General features: G+C 38.2%; 1 protein-coding gene across 1 annotated transcript in view; it reads left to right on the top strand.

Annotated features, from left to right (window-relative positions):
• Positions 1 to 26,629, top strand: part of CPA6 (carboxypeptidase A6) — a 364,762-nt gene that overhangs the window by 315,550 nt on the left and 22,583 nt on the right.

The following is a 26,629-nucleotide window of genomic DNA, read 5'->3' as shown; positions in this document are numbered from 1 at the left end:
CAACTATGTTCATCAAACCTCTAGTAAGTGTGTGTTAAAAGTTAGGTGGTTATAACAATTCTGATGCACTTCAATAGGTCTATGATCTCATCACTGAAAATGTTCCCTCCCTCCCCCACTGTAGCTTTTATCTGTTTCCCCCTTTGCAACTCTTTCCATATCCTCCCATAAAAATGCCAACGAGAGCCAATCCACCAAGTATGTGTAGTGAGTGTGATAGAATCAGCTGATGCTCACATTTTCATATCTATTTTTATAGAACTCAGAAAGGAAAAATTCCATAACTATCAGAATATGGTAAAGGCTTTACAATGGAGAATGGACATTCTAATTTATCAGAAATGTTACACAAGAGAAGCTTTATATTGAAAACAAGTTAGAGACAGCTAGGGGCTCAGTGGATGGAGAGCCAGGTCTGGAGTCAAGAGGACCTAGGTTAAAATCTGACCTCAGACACTTTCTAGCTGTGTGACCACAATTGCCCAGCTTTATGCTCTCCTTTGCAACCAACTCTTAGAATTAATTCTAATACAGAAGGCAAAAACAAGTCACAGAAAAATCTTCATCCTGAAACTGGATATTTGTGTCAAGGAAATCAACACCTAGAAGAAATCATTTAAATATGTTATTTGTAGGAAACATTTTACCCAAAGATCATGCTTTGAGTGCTCATGAGAAAGTTTATTTGAAGGTCTTCTTTTTCTCTTGACTTTGAATGTAGTCTGTTCACTCTGATTGGCCTATACTTTTTTCCACTTGTAATTTAACTATCTTGGCACTGTACATCCTATATAATTCCATGATTGTAATGTGTTGCAACACATTCATATACTTTTGATAATAGGGATGGAAATACAAAGATGAATAAGAATTATAAAACTTCATAACCAAAAGGGACCTTAGTGTTCTCTTAGTCCAACCCCCAAAGTTTAGAAGTTCTTTCCCTATAGCATAAATGGGTCTTTGACTTGGAATACTGAAAAGCTGTTGGTTCAGGGATCATGTCCCAAAACAATGAATAGCTGTGTCTTTGGATAAGGTTTTTCATGGATGATCTATTCAGTCAGTGCCTTGAAGTACCTTTAAAATGGGAGTTAGAAGTACTGGCAACTACTTAGAAACAAAGTTAATGTGCTTCCAGCCTGCTTTCTGAAAAGTTGAGGATGATGATGATATTGTCAAACAATAATAACCAACATTTATGTAGTACTTCAAAGTTGGCAAAAAGATATATGTGTATTATTGCATTAATTGGAGCCCACAAATGAACCTGGGAAATACAGGCATTTTATATATATATATATATATATATATATATATATATATATATATATATGTATAGAATTTTTCATATATTCTTCTTACCGCCATTTTACAGATAAGTACTCTCAGAAAGATTAAACAACTTTGCCAGTTAATAAGTGTCAGAAGGTAGAGTCTACCATCAATAATCTATCTTGTCTGTATACCAGACTTCTGATGTTTTCTAAAATCCTCAGTTTTTGCCTTTCTGTCCTATGGTCAATAGTATATTCCAGGTCAGAATCATTTCTGTTTCTCCCTCTGAAGATCATCTTCACTAAGGTTCTTATCTCTTGTTCTTGGATTCTCTAATCGTGCAATATACATGTTATACCATCCCTGGCAAGATGGATTCCACTCTCGTAGAAGAGGGACTTTGGGGGTGGGGGAGGAGCTTTCTATCCCCAGTGCAAAGCACAGCTTACCAAATTAAGCATTTAACAAGTATTAATTTAATTTAACTAAATTTAAGTCTATAAATAATATTTGATTTGGAATTTCTGTAATAAACTGCAGAAATCGGTGCCTCAAAGTAACAGGAATTAAATGTTTTAGTAAACACTGAATAGTTGATGAATTAAAAATAATCAATATGTAATCACAATAGTCTTTAACTGTTGCTTTCTACAGCATAGAAGGTATATAGGGGATTTGATGTGGATTGTTAGAAGGAGCATATATATGGATTAAATCATGCATCCATCAGAATGCCACATTTGAGCTTAATTTAAGTTATACATACAATGGCATCTATTTCAAGCTGTACTTTTGGCCTCTTTCCTGATATTTAACTATAGATGGGTTTTGTTGGATTCAGTTTTCTATTGACCAAAGCATAATTGAATACTAATTTGTTTCATAACAAAATTATTTGTAATTAAAATCCAGATGCCTTTTAGTTAAATTAGAGTCTCTTGAAATATAGATTTCACATTCTGGTTTATTTTATTGTCTCTCCACATTTTAAAGGTCTACTTCATATATTTTGGTTTGTTTTGCTTTAGGGTTATAGTTGTGATTTCATCAGGATAGAAAATTCACCAATGTGGAAATTCTGCCCTCCCCTGTGCAATGGCAATTATTCCTTAAAGTCTAAAAGAAATGTCTGTGGCCTTAAAAGTTTAATTGGTTTACTCATTGTCATATAGCTAGTCTGTATCAGAGCCAGAACTTGAAACCTGGTCTTCCCAATTCATGATCAGTCCTCTATCCACTACATTAGGCTGCCTCTGTAATTTTAGTAAGATAATTAACATCAAAGAAGTATACAAAATATTTTAAAATATAAAAATATTTGTTTGAAATATGAAATTCATTTGCTCTTTACTTGTCATCGATAGAAGTATGTTTCCGTGGAGGAATACTGCTTGAAAGACATGATAATAGCTCCCTCCTTTTGTCACTGTTTTTTGGTTATTGTTATTGTTGTATAAATATCTTTGGCTGCAGCCTGACATCATGGCCTCTCTTATTGGTTTCTCTGACTTTTCAAAATTTAATAATTTTTCAATCACTTCAACATTCACTTCTTTGTGAATGTGATCAACTCTACAATTTTCTTTATGAAGCTTCCCAATCCAGCAATAAGCCTCAAGGAAGGAAGATAGAGGAAGGATAGAAGTTCTGTATGCCGCGAGGGGGATGGTGGAGCCAACTTAAGAGATATGAGGTGGCAGGAATGAGTCAGAAATCCAGGCCTTATTTAATTATTATTAATAATTTAATTAATTATCAAGGAGCCACAGCAAAAACTCTGATCAGGGGACTACTCAGAAGGCTTATACCCATCCCAAGATCCAAATTTAATACCACACAGGTCGGAGACATGATAGAGAAAAGAGAGTGCCTGGCCGAAGGCCAGGTCCCAGGTGGGAGAGGTAGATAAGGAAAGGAATCAAAGATGGAGCTTGGCCAGAGGCCAAGCTCCAGCAAGGACAGGCATCAGAGAGAGCTGAGATCCAAGTGAGGAAGAGAGGGAAGAGAGGGCGGAGCTTGCTGTGGCCCGGTATTTAATCTCTTTTATATGCAAATATACACAATACATAGGGATGATTATCATTGGTTAATGACAAGGTATAGGTGTGGTTTCTCTTAGCCAGGTGAACACAAAGAAACCTGTTTTCCCGCCTAACCTGGGGGAAGCTGGGGTCAAGGGTCAGAGGCTTTCCCAGCCAAGTGCAAAACTGAGCATGCTCAAGACTGAGCATGCTCTCTTTTAAGCCACTCTGTGCATACTAACTGTTTCCCTTGCCCATAGCTAGGGGTGGACTGCTACACTTTATATTCTTGACTCTTGCCCCCTACTTGCCAATCACACCTTGCCAAACCCCAACCTTGTATTACCCCCATAAAACAATGTCTTCATTCTGATTTGTATGTTTCTGAACAGAGCTGGAAAAAATCACATCAGCAATGTCTAGGTCCACTATACATTTATGATATATTACATTTTGCAGGAGCCCACTGACTTCCTGTCCTTATGTACTTCCAATAAACAGGAGATATTATTAGCAAGTGGGCAGTCCTCTTGGGCCTCTTTCTTGGGCTTTGTTAAATTTTTTGTGGTTGGACTGATAATATATTATTAGGTTGTCACCAGGGATTTAATTCTAAATCCCAAAATGAATTACTAAAGTAAATAGAATTCATGGTAGTTTATTTACGATATTTACAATAGAAGGAAGCTATTAAGGAATGAGAGAGAGAGAAAAAAACTGTTAAGAAATGAGAGAGAAAGAGAAAACTCTGGATTCTTATTGTACCAGTTAGAATTTCTAAGTCCCAGCCAGGGGAAGAGAGTCTCAAGAAGTTGGACCTTTCTTGGAGGCTTCATGCCCCAGAAAGGAGGGGTCACTAAGTCAGCTTTTCACTCACCAACAGTAACAGTCTAAAAGAAGTATGGGTGTCTGTATTCTGGTCGCTTCTCCGAGTCAGTGCCCAAATGTCAGAACAAATCTCCGAATGTCCATCCAAATATGTGAATCAAAATGAATATTCAGTCTTTTTGTCCTCTATTTAAAGAAATTTTTCTCTTGTGTTACCTCCTCTAAATTTTCACATCTACCAATCATGGCAGATGCTTTTCTCCAGGGCTGTCCATTCTTTAGTTCTCACCTTCTTTGGTTAGATTTTATCTTTTTGGGTTACTTAAATCCTCTTTTATTAAGTTCACCTTTTGTAGTTACTTAACACCTTTTTGTAGTTAAAATCTAAAAATAGATTGTAGCTCACAATTCTAGCTTCACTATAAAGGAAGAGCTAAGTATCTTCATTGTTACAATCAGGAGATTACAATTTTATCTTCACAATAAAGAAAGAGCTAAGTATCATCATTATTACAATCAGGAGATAGCTAAATCCAATCTTCACAGCTTGCAGCCAGTATGGTGGCAGTGGTAAGCTAAGGACAGGAATTTTAAATGAGCTAATCAGTCTTGGACACGTGGTCTTTATTTTGTATCCTCTTTATTCCTTGATTTCTAATGATCATTAATAAATCCTTTAAAATATAATCTTATCATTTGAGATTTAATTTTAATTTTTTACAGTTATCTTAATTGGGGTCTATCCCTCTCAACACTAGCAGACATTCCAAATTTTTTCATTCATGTTCAGAACTCTCAAAGGTATCCCACCCCTATCCTCTCAGCTGAAACCCTTCTTTCATACTTCCCTGGAAAATGGGGCTATTTGCCAAGAGGTCTCTATTCTTCCTTCCTCTTCCTCTCATATAATTCAGATATCTTCCACTATCTCCTACATCACTCATCTCAAATTAAGAGATGGCCATACTCTGAGCCAAGGCAAATTCTTTCTTATGACAAAGTAATCTTATTCCATCCCATCTTCTCAAGTACATTTATCCCTCTGTCATCCCCACTCTCACTAATCTTCAATCCTTCCTTAGCTATTGGCTACTTTCCTAATGTCTACCTACACACTCATGCGTCTCCCATACTAAAAAATATAACTTTATCCAACCATCCCCACTAGCCTTCCTCCTACAACTCTTCTCCCATTTGTAGCTAAACTGCTTGAGAAAGTTGTCTTCCTCACAACCTGCTTTCTTTCTAATTTGCTTATCACTGCCAAAGTTACCACCATCTTCAGAGGCCTCAAACATACAAATAAATTGTCATTCTTGACTCCTCACTCTCCTTCATCCTTTGTATCCAATTGATTCCCAGGAACTGTCATTTCTACCTTTGCAACACCTAATGTGCCATCTTTCTCTCCTCTGAGACTGCCAACATCCTGACACATCACTTCATGTCTAGATTGTTATAATAACCCACTGGTTGATCTCCCTATCTCAAATCTTTCCCAACTCCAGTCCATCCTCCACTTTTATATATAATATAAAACTCTGTTTGAAGTTTAAAACCCTTCATAGCCTGACCTCTCCCTATCTTTCTAGTCTTCTTATACCTTCTTACACTCCTTTACAGATATTTAGCTATTCATTGACACTAACCTTCTTGCTGTTCCTCACACAAGCTACTCTATACCTGAATTCAACATTTTTATTTGTTGTTGCTGCATGCCCAGAACCCTCTACTTCTTATCTCCATCAACTGGTTTCCTTCAAGTCTCAAAGTCCTACCTACTATAAGAAACATTTCCCATTTCTCCTTAATCTTTATGCCTTCCCTCTGTGTTTATCTCAAATTTATCCTCTATCTATCTTGTTTATACATAGTTATTTGCATGTTTTCTTCCCCATTAGACTGTAAACTCCACAAGATCAGGCAATAATTTGAACAGAGATATGCTTTCATTAAATGTTTTATTTCTCCCCCTCACCTTTTCAGGAATAGAGATTCCCCAAGGTCCCCTGTATGGGCCAATCCCACAGTATACCCCTAAATCTTAGTACTAATTTGGTGCTAACACCATGGATTAGTAAGTATGGTTCATAGGAATTACCCAAGAAATAGAGGTAAGAGTAAAGGGATATAAAGTTCCTTCTGGCTCTTTGACACTAGACACAGACATAAATCATCCCTTTTACTTTTGCCAAAAGATATTTGCTTCCTCTCCAAAACAACTGTTATTGTTTAATATGATACCCAATGGCTCCAGAGCAACCTTGCTTCACTCTGTTTCAGAGAGAGAAAAAGAGGCTTCACCAAAGCTTTCTTAACCCCAAAACTTCTACAAATGTGGATTAAGTGATCAGGGAAAGGCTGGTCCATATAAATAAAGTTAAAAGCTGAGACTTGATTGAACAAATCTTCCTATAGAAAATATAAACCTTCTGAATTCCATGGAGACTGGAACGACCTCCAGGAAGTGATGCAGAGCAAGAGGAGCAGAACCGGGAGAACATTGTACACAGAGACAAACACACTGTGGTATAATCGAACATAATGGACTTCTCCATTAGTGGCAGTGTAATGTCCCTGAACAATCTGCAGGGATCTAGGAGAAAAAACACTATCCACAAGCAGAGGACAAACTGAGGGAGTAGAAACACCGAGGAAAAGCAACTGCCTGACTACAATGGCTGGGGGGACATGACAGAGGAGAGACTCTAAACGAACACTCTAATGCAAATATTAACAACATGGCAATGGGTTCGAATCAAGAACACATGTGATACCCAGTGGAATCACGCGTCGGCTACGGGGGGTGGGAGGGAGGAAAAGAAAATGATCTTTGTCTTTAATGAATAATGCATGGAAATGATCAAATAAAATACTATAAAATAAAAAAAAATATATATATATATATATATATAAACCTCCTCATTAACACCTCATTTGAGACTTTGCTCTATTTTTTATATAGTGTTCTTGATGAAGTATGCCCTGATTATTCACTGGCCCACATTCAGTATGGTTGATTTCATCCTGGCTAGTCCTTTACCTGAGTCAAACTCTTAGCCTTCACAAAAAAAAAAAAAAAGCAGACACAAAGCTGAGAGGAACAGAGTTGAGATGTTTAAGGAGAAGCTAATCAGATTCACAAAGATTCCAGGTCCCTGGAGGGAACCCTGCTCTACCCTAAAATTCCTCCCTATTCATGATCGTTGCAAGGATCTCTGGAGATCCAAGAGAGAAAAAACTCTGGGGACTCCAGAAAAGTGGAAGTAGCTATCACAGAGAAGGTAACAGTATGGAGTAATAAAGAATAAAATACACAGGCAAAGGAATTCTGAAAACAAGCCTCCTAAAAAGGAAAGAAGTCTCTAAATAATACTGAATTCCTGGAATCGTGCCTCTTGGGCACAGAGCTGGAGTGCCAGAAACCAAAGGAGCTAGAGGCAAGGAAAAGCAACTAATGAAATCATGACATGGAAAAGTCACAATAGTATTTTCATTATTACTGTTGGATATATGTTGTTTTCAAAAGTCACATTGATGTGTTTGGGGGTTTCTATTGCAAACACAGATTGCCCTCACTCTACTCTTTTTAACAAAGTAAAATGAATAATATAGTGACCTCATCTGAAAATGTATGTAACATTCCACAACTCTGCAGGTAAATTCCCCGCCTTATTATTTTTTAAGTGTTACCTTCTGTCTTAGAATTGATGCTAAGTATCAATTACAAGGCAAAAGAGCAATAAGGGATAGGCAACTGAGGTTAAATGACTTGCCCAGGGTCATACAGCAAGGAAATATCTGAGGCCAGATTTGAACCCAAGATCTGTCCTTGTCTATAAGCCTGGCACTCTATCCACTGAGCTACCTAACTGTTCCACCTTTTTTTTTAACAGAAATCTATTTCCTCTTCCTCCCATCTCTTTAGAAAAAGAAAAGAAAAGGAAATTTCTTATTAATAAAAGTACACACAGATATATGGTTTAAACAGGCTCTAAGAAAAAAGAGAGTAGGGTGACAGCCCCCTAATGATTCTAAATGTTTTTCCTTATTAGAGTAGTACAGTGTAGTACTTTTAGTAATATTGTATAGATTAGTGTACCAGAGGAGTGAGGCTCAGCAGATGGTGAGGAGTCTATTATTGATACCAAGTATTTTCCCTTGTAGGGGAGCCTAATCCCTACTTACGGTATTATACATGTCAAGCATTCTGAAAGACTATTTTGAATTTAATTGAACTTTTTTTTGGTAACTCAGGGTTCACATTATGAATTTCAATAATTATAATGTACTGTAATAGAATATGCTATACCACCTCTGGAGTTAGTGAGGCACATAGGGTCTGTTTACCACTCTGATAAATGGCCCTAGATTGGATACTTTTATAATTTCAATGTCTTTTTTTCTTTGCTTTTCTCTCCCAAACTTGCTACCACTTCTTGATCTTCTACCTTTAGTAGGTCTTTCTTTCCTTGCTCCTAATTTGCTCCTTCTAATCAGCTATGGGTTGGAAAAAAGAATAATTAAGTATTGGTATTTTGCCTAAATAAGACACTCAACAAATAGTTATCGAGTATCTACTTTTTTCCAGGCACTAGATCAAGTATTGAGGATATAATACAAAAGGGAAAATTCCTGCCCTCATGGAGCTCACCTTCCAGGAGGGATTCTCAGGAACATCTAAAGTTTTCATGCCATAAAATCCTTCTCTAACACCTCATACATGATGCTTTTTGTCTCCCATCTCTACGCCTTCTTAGTAGCTACTCCCCATGCTCAAAAAGCATTCTCTCCTCACCTCTGCCTTTTAGAATCCCTAATTTCCTTCAAAGCATAGTTCAAGCACTTCCTTTCTCAACAAAATTATTGCACATTTATTTTATGTATATTTTCTGTCTATTAATATAATATATTATGTATATTATTTTCCCTATGTGTAAGTTCCTTAAGGGAAAGATTCATTTCATTTTTGTCTTTCTATCTCTAGTATTTTTTCTAGTGCCTGGCACTTCAGTGGATCTTTAATAACTGCTTGTTTATCAATTGTATGCCAAAATCTTTTACAAAAGATCTAGAAACTCTTTAGAGGCAGTGGCATGGTGCAGCAGATAGACCTGCTTTAGGAAGATTCATCTTCCTGAATTCAAATTTAGCCTATTAGTTGTGTGGCCCTGGGCAAATCACCTAACCTTGTTTGCCTCCGTTTCTTCATTAAAAAAAAAAGAGCTGGAGAAGGAAATGGCAAACCATGCCAGTTTCTTTGCTGAGAAAATCCCAAATGGGATCATAAAGATTAGGACACAACTCAACAACAACAACAACAACAACAACAAATAGGTAACATGCAATCAAGAGCTCATTTTCAAATTTTGCCTCCAATATTTACTAATTATGTGACCTGGGAAAGTCACTTATCATCTCCCATTTCCTTAAGAGTAAAATTTGAATAACAATACTTGCTCTAGCTATCTCTTAGGTATCATAGTTCTAGAACCAGAAAGAAACTCTCACCCTCATTTTATAGTTGGAGTAATTGAGCCCCAGGGAAAGTCAGGTGACTTTCCCAAAGTTAAACAGGTAATAAGGGCCAGCCAAAGGTAGAATTTGAAGCCATATCTTCTGAGTCTAGAGATAGAACTCTTTTCATCATGTCATGCTGCCTCCAGGCTATTGAAAGGGAAAAATCAAATCTGAGAAGATTGGGCAACCATATTATTAAAAGAGGAAGAAGAAAAAAAGAGGAGGAGGAGAAGAAAAAAGATGAAGAGAAGATGAAGATGATGAGAAAGAAGGAAGGAAGGAAGGAAGGAAGGAAGGAAGGAAGGAAGGAAGGAAGGAAGGAAGGAAGGAAGGAAGGAAGGAAGGAAGGAAGGAAGGAAGGAAGGAAGGAAGGAAGGAAGGAAGGAAGGAAGGGAGGGAGGGAGGGAGGGAGGGAGGGAGGGAGGGAGGGAGGGAGGGAGGAAGGAAGGAAGGAAGGAAGGAAGGAAGGAAGGAAGGAAGGAAGGAAGGAAGGAAGGAAGGAAGGAAGGAAGGAAGGAAGGAAGGGAGGAAGGAAGGAAGGAAGGAAGGAAGGAAGGAAGGAAGGAAGGAAGGAAGGAAGGAAGGAAGGAAGGAAGGAAGGAAGGAAGGAAGGAAGGAAAAGTATGGTTCAGGATCAACAAATGAAAGAAATCAAGGGCTTACAGACTACCAAAAAGCCCTACCCTTTATGTTGTTAATACCTTTTTCAAGAAAAGGCCTGAATGTTGTAACAGGGAGGGTAAAAGGAAGGGTTCAAAATAGTTTTATAAATATATAATAAAAGGTTTATTAAACTAAAGAGAGAAGGATGGGAAGGGAATCAGGGAATGACTTACTTCTAACTCCCACCCAATTATTAAACCCTAAACTTTCTAAATTATCCTAAACTATCTAATTAAATAATTTAAGATAAAGAGGGATTTGTAAAGTCCACAGGGCCCAAGATTCTCACACACCAGAGTCCTCTTTTGGGTCAACCAGCTTCAGGATGAAGAGTCCTTCATCTGTGCACAAGAGGGAATGAGGATTCACACACACACACACACACACACACACACACACACACACACACACATTGTCCACCAGTGTGGGGTAATCCCTCACTCAGCCACTCCTTGAAGATGGTCTAATTCTCTGGCAGCTCCAAAGTTGTTTTTCTTCAAAGAGAGACACCACTACACCTTCTCTGTCTTCTTCCAGAGTGGCACCCTCAGTTCCCAACTGTCAGTCCCCAACTGTCTCTCTCCTACCCTGTGCTTAGAATGTTGACCCAGTCCTTGCTCTGTGGAATCTTGGTTTTGCAGCATCCTATGCCATCAGCCTGCCTTGCTAAATCCCCTTACTACACCATATTCAGCTGATTATTATAATATCACCAAATAAAATTGATTAAATCTTAAGAAAATGTGAGACAACTGGTTACTCATGTGAAAGTCATTTTAAGAAGCTATCTTCATACATAAGTAATCATATCTATAGAACAAAGAGAGAGCAAAGGTTAAATTAAAACCATAATTTGCATCCAGAAAAAAGAAAAAAAGTATAAACACCAATTAGTACTTGAATCCACTGGAGCATTAAACTGCTACCCATCCCTCAAGATGCAATTCAAATAGGAAGGTAGAGTGGAAATGATAAAATGAGCAATTTGTTGGAGAAGGCATGATGAAATAGGTTCACTTATAAAGATAGAGCAGTTTGCTTTGGAAAGAAGTAAGGATACCTTTTTCTATGAAGTCAGGGAAGTGACAGAGGACATTTGAGTGATATGAGATTAGGAAGAGGAAAATATAGGAAGCTCACCATGAATGGCTTCAATTTTTTTCTGGCAAATATGAGGTAAGGTTCTCCAATGGAAGGGTGGGGAGAGGGAGAGTTATGCAAGGTTAGAAGAAAGATGAAAAGTCTTGGAAGAGCTGCCATGGAGAGTGAACTATTGGGTTGATTATGGAAGGGTAGACAGATTGCCTAAGAGCAATGAGGGCCAATTTGAAGCTACATAATAAAGGTTTATAATGGGACCTTGTCAACATGGTTGAATGATTTCCTCTGCCTTTATCAACATGTGTATAGGAGCAAAGGTAGTAGATATTGGAAGTGATCCAAGATTGAGGCTTTTCAAGGCACATTCAACAATATGATTAAAAAAAAGACCAGGGATTCAAGAGAAGACAGTGTTGTTGTTGATTTTAAATTACTAAGAGGTCAAGATATGGAAGAGTGGCCATTGCAAGGGTTATAGCCTAGAAAAGTACCAAACAATCAAGAGATTAGAAGTCATGATGTGGACAAATAGTAAGGTTTATGAACAGAAGGCAGAAAGGGAGTTGAAAAATCAATAAATTATAGTCAAATAAGATTTGAATGAAGGTGCTATATTTGTGAATGATGGTAGAAACAAAGGATTGACCATCTTTCTATATGAGTGAGGTAGGTAGAAAAGTAGATCATGGAAAATTAGTAGATTAAGGAACTGAGTGTTCAAGGGTGTTTGAAAAAGAGTCAAAATGTATGTTCAAGTCTACCTAGTAGCAAGGTTGGAGTTGGGAAATAGAGAAAAATTCAACTTCCTCACCCTCCTCTCTCCCATAACTAGAGGGCTAAAAGATAAGAGCACTGAACTCTCCCCAAACCTTTCTTTTATAGAGGGCTTGATTTGGACTTCATGGAATAGCATGCCCCTGTGTCAGAGACTCCTAAGTGTCTCCTTCTTTTCAGCTACTTTTCATGTACTGTCTTCCCCTATTAGACTGTAAGCTCCTTGAGGGAAAGGACTGTCTTATCACCTGGCATTCAATACCAGCAGATTTTCAGCTAAGCCACTGAAAACAGTGAAAAGTGAAGATTCTGGTGAGTGAGATTTAGAGGCTAAAAAAATTGCAAGGCATAAAAAATGGTGCAAGAAGGGGAAACTAGAACTGGCTTCAGTTTATACTTCCTAATAGCCTAAAACCATGTTGCTAAAGGCATCAAAGGAGCACACTGGTGGCATGGATGGGGCTGCTCCATTCCCCCTCTTCACTGTGTTCTGGGACATTTTTTGCATGCCCTGCCCCTCTGTCCAGCAGCTCAATGTGAGCCCTTCCTCCCTCTGCTCTCTGGGGTAATGCAGGGGTGATCACAGACAGTGTGAAGGTACAGTTTGGACACGTGATCTCTAAAAGATTCACAAATGCTGGCCTAAAGAAAAACTGAAACTTATTTGGATGGGAAACTCAGTCAGTTATTGTCCTCCATTGTCACTAGAGTTTGAAAGAGGTGAAACTTCTCAGAAATTCATTTTGCTCTCTTTTGAACCCTGTGGTTTAAGGGAGAAAAGCAGAGAGGGGGAGACAGGCTTTGCAGTCATTTGCAACAAGCTGAGTGGCTAATATAGCATCCAGTAAAGGGAAAAACTGGTTATGTTTTGTCAGCTTTGCCAGGAGAGTCAACCTAAGATGCTTTGCTGCGACTTCTGCTATTGGCTGATAAGTTGGCACAGCTTCCTGAGGAGTGAATAGCTTACTGAGTTTCTCTACATTTCCCAGAGAGAGAGTCACTGTGATGTTTTGTAATTCTCTTGCTTAATAAGAATCGCTATCTGAATTGGGAATTTAACACTTTTTAATGGAGTTAAGGCTTCTTGTGAGAAACAGTTTTATATAGTACAACTGTTCCCAAATGGGCCCAGAAAATCAAAAAATTCAAGTCTCACATCATGAAGTGCCCAGAAAATATGAGTTTTCTTCATGTGTGTGTTTCTCTACCAGGTTTCAGTTGTGCAAAGCTGTTTCTACTCTCTCTGACAGATATTGAGTTCATTGGTTAAGTCAAGAAGTCAAGCCACAAAATGAACAAAAATCTGTTAAGTACTTACTGTGTGTCAGACACAGTGCTAAGTCTGGAAGATACAAATATAAGTGAAAAGAAAGGCAGCCTTTGCCCTCAAGGATCTTACTTTGGAATGAGAGAAAATAGCACACAAAAGGGAGCTGGAAAGCAGTGGAGAAAGGAGAGGAGGGAGGAAAGTAGCCATGTTGGGAATAGTAATAAACTCCAGAGAATCAGCCAAAGAATCAGGAAAGGAATAAAAGATGACTAGTCTGGGTCCTTTCTCAATGGAGGTCCTAGGAAAACTCAACAATGGGAGAAGGGGGTCACGGGCTCAGAAATATGCCAGGATTAGAAGTTACAGGGAAAGAAAGACCCAATTTTATTTTTGAATTGTGATAAAACTAATAATTCCTTCACTTGCTTTAATATGTAAGTACCCATGAGGTGATTATTTCTTTCACCTAATTGTTAAGACAATGGTTATTTTGAGGAGCTAATGTATCATTATTATAAGTTGTTGTATTTGAGTAAATGGGAAGCATGCTGCTGAGGACATAAGATTTAAATGAATGAGTAAGGCATATTCCCCCACATCAGTACTCCCTGGGACTGAGGGCCTTTGAGTGTGGCTTGGTAGTCCATTTCTGATAACCTAGATCTGCCATTATGAAGTCAGGATGGAGAGCAAGAAGAGGTGTTCATTCACCTAGCCAGTGTGAAAATTTGGGGATATTGTAGTGTGTCATTTAGATTTCATCCACAATGACTGAGGCCAAGAGACAGAGACAATAATATGTTAAAAGGAAAGTTTTTCCTATGCAAAGGAAAAATTCCATATTTCAAAAAGGGTTGATGCTTGTACTGTCCAAATGCATATAAAGAAGTCAATGAAAAGGCAGCTAGGTAGCATAGTGGATAGGATGCCAAGCCTGAAATCAGAAGGGCCTGGGTTCATATATGACTCAGACATTTTCTTACTGTATGACCTTGGGCAAGTCACATAATACTAATTACCTAGCTCTTACCACTCTTCTTCATTGGGATCAATACCTAGTATAGATTGTAAGACAGAAAGTAAAGGTTTAAAAGTGAAAAAAGTCAACAAGAATTTGTCCCAGGGCACAGACTGCTTCAGTACTTTTGTCCCTAGATGTTCATGTGCATTCCATCTGGAATTTAAGTATAATTTAGTTAAATGTCATAAGGAAAGGCCTCTCCTACTAAGGGAAGCCCCCTCTAAGCCAGGAAGGATTGCTGAACAGGAGATGCTAAGCCTTTCCCATCTCCTACCTGGGGGTAACAAACCTCAGGGCAGAGACTCTGAAAGATTCAAAGACAAGCTTTGCAGTCATAAACTAAGGATGGTTGCCCTTATTAAAAAGAATACTAGTAAAACACACCTGAAAATAGCAACGTAAAAGCCACATCATCAGGATATTAAGAGTGGCAAAGAGTACTCCATGACACATTAGGCCAGCAAAATCTTATGCCAATTGTTATGAAGAGTTGAGTCTTAAGTGGTTTGTCCAGCCCAGCTCAGCCATAGAGTTGACTTGCCCAGTTTGGTCCAGTGGCAAATATCCAGCAGCCAAGCAATCTGAACCAATTGATCCAGCCACCATTGAGCCTGGTTAAGATTGGCAGCTAAACAGCACAGAAGATAGAGTGCTAGCCTTGGAGTCTTCCTGAATTCAAATCAGACCTCAGACACTTATAAGTTGTGTGACCCTGGGAAAGTCTCTTAATTCTGTTTGCCTCAGTTTCCTCATCTAGAAAATGAGCTGGAGAAGGAAATGGCAAACACTTCGTATCTTTGCCAAGAAAACAGGATAATAAAGAGTCAGATGTGAAGGAACAACAGTAACAAAATTTTAATTGGATCATGCAATTATAAGGAGATACGATTAGTGCTTCCTCAGCTCCTGCCTAAGTATTTTGATTGGTCCATAATTCAAATCAGGAGATGTGATTAGGGCACATGAAACACCATCATCTTAGGTAGCTGCCTGCTTAAATTTAAGGTTTTTAAAATTGAGTCCTGGGATTGACTCAGCACACTAGCTGGCTTTCCCACAGCCCTATTGTTCCCGTTGTGAGTTGTCCTCATAAATTTTCTACATATGTAACATTTAGTAACATTTTATTTTACATTCATGCCCACTCATCACCACATGGGCTTGTGTATTTGCAGAAAAATGCTCCCCAGGTTTTGGGGGAAAAGGCTTTGTAACCACTGTTCTTGCAATGCTATTTGAGTACATTATTTTCTAAAAGGTAATTGAGTCTGTTTGCTGATTATTATGGGAAAACACTGGTGGTGTCTTGCAAGCTTTGATGTCGGGGGGATGGATACCCAGGTTACCCCGAGAACCCTGAGAGGAGTAGAAATGATCCTGCTGGGTATCCAACCCTCTACTACTGGTAAGAGTAGGAGGCGTGACCCCAGAGGTAGTATATATATGTAGAGACAGACAGACAGACAGACAGAGGCAGAGACAGAGACAGAGAGAGAAAGGAAGAGAAAGAGATAGTAGGCATAGGGACAGCTAGGTGGTACAGTAAATAGAGTGCCAGGCCTAGATTTAGGAAGATTTATCTTCCTAAGTTCAATTCTGACCTCAGACTTATTAGCTATGTTACCCTGGGCAAGTCATTTAACCCTATTACTTCAATTTCCTCATCAATAAAATAAACTGGAGAAGGAAATAGCATACCACTCCAGTATTTTTGCCAAGAAAACACTAAATGGGTCACAAAGTCAGACATAACTAAAAACTAACAGTCAACATATATATGTGTGTGTGTGTGTGTGTGTGTGTGTATAAAGTATTACCTAAATATAAGTTTTTCTCCCTACACTGGATAGAATGTAAGCTACTTAATACCTGAGGTATGGGGGGAGGGGGGAGCACACACATGCATACTTAGTCCTTGTACCTTAGTGCCTGGTACAGAAACGGGCAGAAGTTACTAAATAAATATTTGTCAAATGAATTAATAAGTTTTTCTAATTCTTTTGGCACTATGAAATTCCCTCATTCCAGTACAGGGAACCCCAAGGCCAATCCTAGAATCCTCTAAGCTTTTAATAGTCCTTCAAAGAGACAAAAAGATAATGGTTTCTTCTCCATTCCAGTTATTTCACCTATTGCCAATTCAAAGGAAAAACTGTCTTCCATAGCCTAAGAGATGGCCCTGAACTAATAATCACTTCTTTTTTCTGATCCAGAATTATGTGAGGAAAAAAGGGGGATTTTTCCATTCTTATTCTATTTCACTTTATATATCCACGGCTTATCATTTCTTTTTTTTAAAAAAAAGAACAAATAATCCTCACAGATAAAATAGTCTCTGCATAGAAAACTAAAATACTTACTTAGCCTGGGAGGAAATTTGTGAATGATTGATACTGACTTTGAGAGTGTTTTATATAATGTCTTGATAAGAGATCAAAGCAATGGAAAGCCGCCGTTTCTAGAAATTGTGTTTCTACAAAGATGGAAGGGTTGTTCCTGTCAACCACTGATGCTGATAGCCATTCTCAGCCAGTTTGGTCTCACTAAGCATGCCTCTGAATTTCTGTACCTGATCTAACAGTTTGCTATAACTAGATCTTCAGAAGCACTGAATTCCTGTTTTCTCCAAACATCAACAATGTATTTTTCTCGTTGTTTTCCTCCAGTTGTATTCATTTACATTTTTGAAGCTGAATTGTATTTTTGTTAATTTCATGCATCTCTAGTTTCTGTGTATCTTTTTGGAATTTTTGTTTTTGCATCATGGTGTCTGTGACATATAAAAACCATTACAAAATTAGGCTGCCTCTTCTGGACTGCTAACTTTGTTAAATGTTTTCATTTTAATTTTTCAAGTTTTTTTCAGGCTAAGGAACTATTTTTATCCCAACTCTTTTCAAGGAATTTTTCAGCTATTAAAAGGTTCTCCTAAATGTCTTGTTATATAGTTACTTATGATCAATGGCATTCTTTTTGTCAACCAATCTTATAAATTATGGGCGAAAAAACCTTTGGCATTCTAAATAAGGACAAGACATACTTGAGCAGTGATTGCACTGTTTGACAATGGACAATGAATTTTTGTCCAATTTACAAAATATTTTAAATTAGTCTTAAGCATAGTCTGATTCCCATGAGCTACCATTTTTCCTTTAATAAGATTAGCTATATACTTTTTTCTCTACATTTCACTAAGTCCTTGTATCTCTAGTGCCTGGTACAGAAACTGGCAGAAGTTACTAAATAAATATTTGTCAAATGAATTAATTTTACTTTAAGGTAACTTCACATTCTTAAGGATCCTCGTTTTCTTGTTATCCTCAATCAATGGCATGAATGACAGAATCACCAAAACTCAGAACTGAAATTATTGTTCAGAAGTCACATAGTCCAACCTATACTGAACAAGAATCTACTCTACAATATCCCCAACAAGTAGTCCCTGAGTCGTATCTGGAAAATTTGCCATATTGGAGAACTGCCTAATAGGAAAGCCTAATCCACTTCTGGACAATTCAAATTATTAACAAATTTTCCTTACATTGAACAATGGTCTTAAGATATGGACCACCTTCACCCGCAGTTGGTGACTGGGCTGGCTCACTCACTCAATCTGGATTCATGCTGTCAGATTGAGTTCCCAAATGACAGTGATGATGCCACTGCATCTTACTCTCTGGATCCTAGGGCAAATCCTAGGGAGTAATATAGCTACTACTCATGTTTGTAGCTACTGTTTCCTGACCATTGTGCTTCCCACTTAAACAAATCAGACAAGATGACACCGTTAAAACTTAATCATAAAACATTTACTACACAGAATTCAATAATATAACACAATGCATTCTCCACCAGTAAACCTGGATCACAATAAACAATGCATGTATATAGTGTCAATAGAGAAAAGTGAGATCAGACTTACAGAAAATTAATGGGAAGATGCATGAGTGGGGAAACCAATGTGCTTGGGCCAACTCACCATACTAGAGTGAAGACCTTGATGCTCTTCCCAAAGAATAGTCTTCCCCACTAATCAATAGTAGGATGAAAATATTTCTCTGCTCATGATTTTACTCAAACTGCTTATTGGCCATGTTCTACAGCAGAATTATACTCTTTCAAAAAAGGGGTTCCCATAATCCTGAGATCTTCAGAGCTATTCAGAATGAATCTAAAGAGTTTCCCCCTCTCAAGCCATGGGTAGCAAGAAAGGACAAAGTAGATAATTCTTTCCTTTCCCTAAGCAATTCTGTTACATAGCAGAATATTCTTTTTCCTCCAGTCAGCTCACAACAGCAATGTTTTTTCTTCAGTCAGCTTCTTGGAGCAACCCTTTCCTCCAATCTTTTCAGCTCCTAGCAATCAATGCAAGTCAGCAGAAGAGAAATGCATGATCTAAACTACTTTCTAAATATCAGCTTCCCTGATTTTCTATGGGCTTGGTGAGGTTCGGTTCCTTTCAAGTAGCAGAGGATACTGTCACTCCTGAGTCCTTCCCTCAGTTGGACTTGGTGAGATCATCTATAAAATATTGGGTCAGTGATGCTTCTTAATGTCTCTCTTCCCTTCCACAGCTCAGTCCCCCATCCACTAAAAGGTATTCTCAAATACTACAGTTACTCCAATCTTGCTCATTCCAGACCCTCAAAATCAATCTCTGGTTCTTCCTTTTCATATTAATTCCTTATGGATAAGATCTCACTGAAGCAGAATAAAACAATGAAAGAGATACTAAATTTGCAGTCAGATGACCTTGGTTTCAGATTCTCCCTGTTACTCATTACTCTTGGGACTTTGCACAAGTTACTTTCTTGAAATTCACTTCCATATCCCCACCGGCTTGTTGGATATTTCAAATTGTATGTCCCAGAGCCACTTCAAACTCAACATGTCCCAAAAAATTCATTACTTCCCCCTCGAAACCCATTCTTCTTCCCAATTTACAAAAGGGCACCTGAAATGCTTCCAATTACCCAATTTTGAAGCCTGGGCATTATCTTTGACTCCTCACTCTCTCTCTCTCACCCTAAATATCCTGTCAGTAATAGTATTATATAATAACAGTAGTTGATTCTAATGCCCTAAAATCTTCTCACATGTGTCTCCTTCTCTCTACTCACATGTCCCCCACCCTAGTTCAGGACTTCATTAATTCTTAGCAGAACTATGGCAATAGCATTCTTATTAACTTCCCTAACTCAAATTTATTCTACCTCTCCTATCCATTCTGACACAGTTGCCAAAGCAATTATACTACAGGGCAAATCTGATCATATCCCTCTTTTTCAAAAAAAAATTATAATACTGTACTATGAGTTTTAGGCATAAATCTTCCAAGAATGATTAATTTAACATTATTCTAAATTCATATCATTCTAGCATTGTACAAATTGGCATAGTACCTCCATGCCCTCAGACCACTGTATTCCATGTCAATTTGAGATGACATTTCCAGGCATTTTGAACAAGGATGAGGTCACAACATATTAAAATACTGTTTAAGATTAATATTCTACTCCATCAAATGAAGCAGTCAGTCATTTTTCAGTTGCAGCCAATCCTTCATGACCTCATTTGGGGTTTTCTTAACAAAGATATTAGAGTGATTTTTCATTTCTTTCTCTAGCTCATTTTTACAAATGAGGAAACTGAGGCAAACAGGGTTGCATGACTTTTCTAGAGTTACACAGTTGTAAGTGTCTCTGGTCAGATTTGGCCTAGATGCAATGCATACTTAATAAATGCTTGTAGATTGATTGATTGGTTGAAGTCACCTTGCTTCTCTGGGTTTCAGTTTTCTCATCTGTAAAATGAGGGGAGGGGATTGGATTAGACGGTCACTAAAGTTCCTTCTAGCTTTAAATCTATAATCCTCTGAACTTTGTGGCCTTCTGGGACTTGATGCAAACAGCATGATGCCATCCCCAAAGAGGAATATATGAAAGACTTCACCATGGTTAAGATATCTCTCCTACATTTGGGTTCTGTAATGGTATCTCCTCTTTGACAGCAGTAAATATCTTTGTGGATCATTTCTCCATGTTTTGTGCCCTACCTTATATTAAAGAAACTTCAAATCTAGGTCTCAGGTTGCTTCTGGCAAGGAACTTTGTATGATCATAACATAGGCATGGGAGACACCTTAGTGGAAGAGATCTTGCTTCTTTTTAATCTCCCAATTCAACTATTTTTTTTTGTAACCAACAAATAACAATACTATAAGATCTTGAATTCTCTATGCTTTGCAGTTAATTGGGTGACTAAAGATAGGGCCTAATGCAGAAAATCAGCTAAGAAAGCTTGCTTGATTCTGTCTCATATTCTTTTATGAGGATAGCTTCAATATGTATGCAACGCACTCTACGAAAGCTCTTATAGAGATCAGAAAATAGGTATTTAATAATCGTCATTTATAGGGTGGGCAATACTACCACCTATGAATTTCTCCATTTGTTTGGTATATTCCTCTCGTGAAATTATCTTGAAAATCAATCCCTCAGTACTTGCTTCCAGGATAAATTTCTTCTGAGACCCAAAGTTACACTGGAGTAGTTTGAGGAGATGGCATTTATATTTACATGTGTATGTGTGCATGTGTGTGTGTTTTTCAGGCATTTTAGGATTTAAATGGGTTTTTGTGGTCTGCTCTGGAAATATTAATCAACTTTCTAGAGGAAATACTTCAAATTTCAATCAACTGAATGGTACTTTGGGGAAGTTGCCTATTCAGAAATAAAATATAATAAAAACTCTAATATAACAATTATTCTGATTGGCAGGGTTTTTTTAATTTGTAAATTTCTTAGAAGAGGATCAATAGGAAATTAGGGAGAAAATGAAGCTTCACACTCAGAAGATTAAGGAATTATTTTTATTGGGACAACACAAATTAAATCACTGCAGCCTTCAAAACAGAGCTACGTGCCTTTTGATTTCACAAGATCAAAATTAAGAGACAAATTCTCCTTTCTGATCTGCACTGCAGATCTTGATTACATATTCTGTACTTGTTCTGCATGTGGGGACAGAAAAGAGAATTTGGCCCTCAGCCTTAGCTATTGTGCATTTGTTGCTTTAAACGGAGGAAAACTAACAGCTTGGGCTTTCATGTCACTACAGCAAAGAGATAAGTAGATGTATCAGGCTCCTTTCTCCAGACAATGAATGTTTTTTTTTTTATTTTATTTTGTTTCCAGATATTGAATAATTCATTTTTGTATATTTCCAGCATATGCCACTCTATAAAACTCCAGGATTCGGATCACCTGCTCTTTTGAAATGTAACAAATACACTTGAACTGAATATGCCTGAAACCAGATTTAGACCAGCCTCCAAAGGCCTCTTATTTGGCACCTATAAGGCAGAAGCAGATTGTTTTCTGTGGAATTTTAGTCCTTTCTTTGCCTTTTGGAAGCATAATACAATTTTAACCTAGATTCAATGATTTGAATACTACAGCTGGGTAATGCAGTAGACAGGATTCTGATCTTGAAGTCAGGAAGATCTTAGTTCAAATCCTCACTCGGACATTTACTAGCTAGGAAACCTCAGACAAGTTACTTAACCTCTCTCCACTTGAATTTCCACATTTGTAAAATGAATATAATAATGGCACCTACCTAATAGGGTGCTTGTGAGAATCAAATGAAATGATAAATGTAAATCACTTTGCAAACCAGAAAGTGCCATAGAAATGATAGTTATTTATTATTATTTAAATTAACCACAAAAAATAAAATAAATTAACTCCCAAAGTGCCATTTCTATATTCTGCTTACCTCACCCTTCAGAATTAGATTAGTATCTTGCACTGGGATTAATACCTTGGCTTTGGCAGACAAGAAAAAAAAAGATGCCTTGGATTCATATCTAGTTTCGCCACTGTATTGACACTTCATAGGTGACAAACATCACTGGCAGATTAAACCCAGGACATAATATCCTGTAGCAATGTCTCAGTGCCTGACATGCTTATCAGACAACATCATTAAATGAACCCAAGGCAGACTTTTTATTTTTGTCCAGTGGGACACACTTTATATAACTTATGGTGAAGAAATTAAACGCCTGCTACATTAGAGTTCATTTTCAAAGGTTTAAGTAACACTCTAGTCTTCTTGAAGCTATTCTTCTTCTCTCCGAGCCTATCTTCTCAGTCTGACTCTCAAGTCGGGTTCTCCTCAGGATACCTGCTAAGAGCAAGTTTCTCTCTCTAAAGCAGGACCCTGCTCCATCATGTTGCAGAAAGCCCTTCTTAAAGCATTTTCTCCTCCCTGTAACAAACAGCAGCCTCATCTTTTCAGGGCAGAAACAAAAGCAAAAGAATAAGATGAGAATGGTTCTTTCTTTGCTAGTACCTGCCCAACTACACTTCAATTTTCCACAAGAACCAGAAAAGAAATCTGACTGGTCATTCCTTTTTTGTGTCTTCTTAAACCTTGTCTGAGAGATATTGCTCCTCACAACCCCCATCAGCCATCAAATGGGACATTTTCCTTCAGGTAAACAGTTGCTCCTAATTACCAGAATATCTGAAGTTTAAACTATTCTATATGCTCCCAGCTTCTTCATTTCTGTTGACACTCTCACCATCATCCCAATGACCTAGACTTAAGACCTCATGCTCTCTTTGATCCTCTCCTCTCTCAATCCAATTCACTGAGGAGTCCAGTGGATTCTATCTCTAAAATATACTTTGAACCATCTCCTTGTTTCTACTCGAATTGCCATCAACCTTATTCAAGTCCAGATTAATATACTGTGTATCCTTTCAGAACTATTCCCATTTGGTAAGGTATTTTCAAGTTACTATCCTAAGGTTGTGTAAAATATCAGAATTATAATATGTAAAGAATGTTGCTCATTCATTTCAGTCATTTACAACTCTTTATTTACCCCAGGGGGGTTTCTTGGCAAAGATATTGAAATGATTTGTCATTTCCTTCTCCAGTTTTTTTTAAATATGAGGAAATCAAGGCAAATGAGATTAAGTGACTTGCCCAGGGTCACACCACTAGTATCTGATGCTAGACTTGAACTCAGGTCTTCCTGCCTCCAGATCTATCCACCGGCAAGCTATCAACTGTATCACCTAGTTGTCTCAGAAATGTTCAAAAAGAATATTCAGTTGCAAAGTTGCTTTCATGCATTAGGGGTGTTATTTGAAAACAACATGGACATCGGTAAAGTAATTTGTTATAGTCACTTATTTTTAGGACTCACTTATGTCCTTGGCATTGCTTAAAGAGTCATGTTCTGGTATAAACAAAGGTTTTTAAGTCAATGAGAAACACCTTCCTTGAAGGTCATTAACATGTTTTTCTGATGCCAAATTATTTACTTAACCCATTTCTTATTCTATTCATTTAGATATTTTCTATTTTTTTAATTATTCATCACTTTCCTCCTTTTTCATCCTACTCTTCTACTATCATATGATAGAAAACCTTTACACTGCTGTTTGTTCCGCACAAACTGTGCCTTCTCTTTCCCCCCAAGCTGTGGCCCCCACACCACCATCCCACCTTAGAAGAGACCCAACCCCAGAAAGGGCTGGCGTGATCAAGATCAAATAAGCAAGGAGAAGCTGCTGGGAATGGATGTGGGTTCTGAAATGATGAGAATTGTGTCCTCTACCCTCTACTACTTCCCCTCAAAAAATATGCTGTCTTGGAAAATGTGCTTATGCTGATCCTTTTTTGTGAATCACGCCCCACCCTCCCACAACTTTAACTTCTACTACTTTGGCTTTCACCTCCACTGGACTCTCCACCCAATACCCATACACCAGTGATAGAGAACCTATGGCACAGGTGCCAAAGATGACACACAGAGCACTCTCTATGGGCACTAAGCCACCCTCTCTCCCCATCTCCTGCCTCTAGATTTAATCACTAGAAAGGCATAGGAACTTGGGTGGAGCTGCTCCCCTCTCCCTATCTACCACTCCTGAAGATATTTTATCCCACCCACCCCCCACCCCTCTGCCCAGTTGCCCAATGGGAGCACACAGAGTGTAAGGTGGGCAACTTACAGGCAGCAGAACTGAAGAGGAGCAAAGCTCTCAGGCCGCTCTCCTCTCCCTCTCTATACTCACTGGGGACATTCCTCACTTCACTCACTCTCCTGAGTGCGGTAAGGGGAAGCAGGGTGTACCCAACATGTGGTGGTGGGGAGGGGCATGGCACACAGTCAGGATGGAGTTGGCATGGCACTTGGTCTGGGGGATGGAGGCAGGATCTGGCACTCCATCTCTAAAAGGTTCACCATTACTGCCATATACTCTCCTTCTGCAGCTTTCACTGTTACTGAAAGGCTACCCATATTCCAATAGTTGGCCATTTCTATAGTTTAGTGAGAGATACTCCTCTGTAACTCCTCATGACAAACTCAGGGAAAAGGAGCTATAGGTCAGACATGTTATAAAGACAAGAAGGCAAAGAAAGAAAATGCAAGCTGTCTTCCCTATTGAATTCTACTGAGTTCTTCCAGGCTCAATAAGCAATCCTTTTGATTCAAATACCACCTGGTGCCATCAAAAGAGAAAGGGACAAAATCAGGGATGGTTTAGCTGTTCCTAAGGACCCAAGCCCTTTATCCCAGAGACACACATGCTCCCCCAAATTGCAGGGGAGCTCAGCACATCCTCCATAGGATGACCCCTAAAAGTCTATCCCCACTCTTTCTCCATAGAACATACTCTAGTTAAACCCCCACTGTACTAATAATTTATCTTTTGTTACATAAAATGACAATTTAATTTTATAGGAAAGATAGAAATGTGATTGTTACTAACTGTAGAAAAATTGAAATACTACCAAAACAAATATATTATCTTTAAAAGTTATCAGAGACCTTGGAAGAGTCCCAAAGCATTACATTTACATACCTCTAAAGGAAGTAACTTCATTTCAGTCAAATTTGAGACAGCTTTAACTAGACCACTTTGAAGAAATAGCTCTATAACAATAATGACGCCTAAATCCTACCACTTGGGGACCAAGCTACACCTGTCAATCAACAAGTTCTTCAACCTGAGCCATCTCCTCAGTTTGCCTGACCTTCATCTCCACTTTTAGTCCAGAAAGGAGTGCATGCTGGACTCTACTATAATTAACTCCCAAATAGTTCCACCTTTAATATCTTGTACTTTGGGCACAATCTGCTACTCTTATGCAACCTCTCTCCTCTGGAACCTGTTTTTTGCCTGCCCTTTGATTTCCTTGAGGTTCTCCTGGTGATAGTTTATCAGTTTAGCAATGTGCTGTTCTCTCCCCTTGAATTCCTTGCCCCCTGATTTCCCTGTCAATCTGTAATCTTGTGTTACCTTTACCATCCACTTTCTCTGTTCCCACACACAAAATGGAGAAGCTAGGTGGGACAGTGGATAGAGTGCTAGGCCTAGAGTCAGGAAAATCTGAGTTCAAATTCTACCTCAGACACTTACTAGCTGTGTGACCTTGGACAAGTCATTTAACCCCATTTGCCTCAGTGTCGTTTTCTATAAAATGAACTAGAGAAAGATATTGCCCATAAGACCTCTTAAGGGGTCACAAAGAGTCAAGGCATGCCTAGAAAATGACTGAATAACACTCCCAAAATGTTAAACTTCTGTCAGCAATGGTGGGGTAAAACTGGAAGCAATTAGTAGATGTTATTGGGATTCATATTTTGACTCAAAATAAAGACCTAAATGATAAACAATACAAAAATGGAACAAACTTTTTTTGTGAGGTAGTGACTTCCCCATTCCCAAAGGTGTTCAAGAAGAGTTTAAATGACCTCTCATCTAGGATATTATAAAGAAGATTCATGTTTGGGTTAGGAGTTAAACTAGATGATCCCCACGATCTCTTCAGCTTTGAATCAATTATCCCAAGATCTGTGGTCTCTGCAATTCTTTGACAGTTTGCTTTATGGAACTGACTCAACCCAAGTACAATCCAACTCCAAAACTCCTCATTTATTCTATGTCTTATAAGACACCTCATTAAATGGATTTGTTTTCTCCTTTGACACCCCCCCCCAAAAGAATCCATGCCCTAAAAAAGAGATCAAAAGCAAATAGAATGGTTACTTCATACTGGATCAACGAGGAAATCATCCAGTCACCATAAGAACTACCACTGCACTAAACACAAGGAATTAAATTT

Source organism: Monodelphis domestica, chromosome 3, assembly GCF_027887165.1.
Source record: "Monodelphis domestica isolate mMonDom1 chromosome 3, mMonDom1.pri, whole genome shotgun sequence".
Taxonomy (NCBI): domain Eukaryota; kingdom Metazoa; phylum Chordata; class Mammalia; order Didelphimorphia; family Didelphidae; genus Monodelphis; species Monodelphis domestica.
This window is presented reverse-complemented; position numbering and strand designations above follow the sequence as displayed.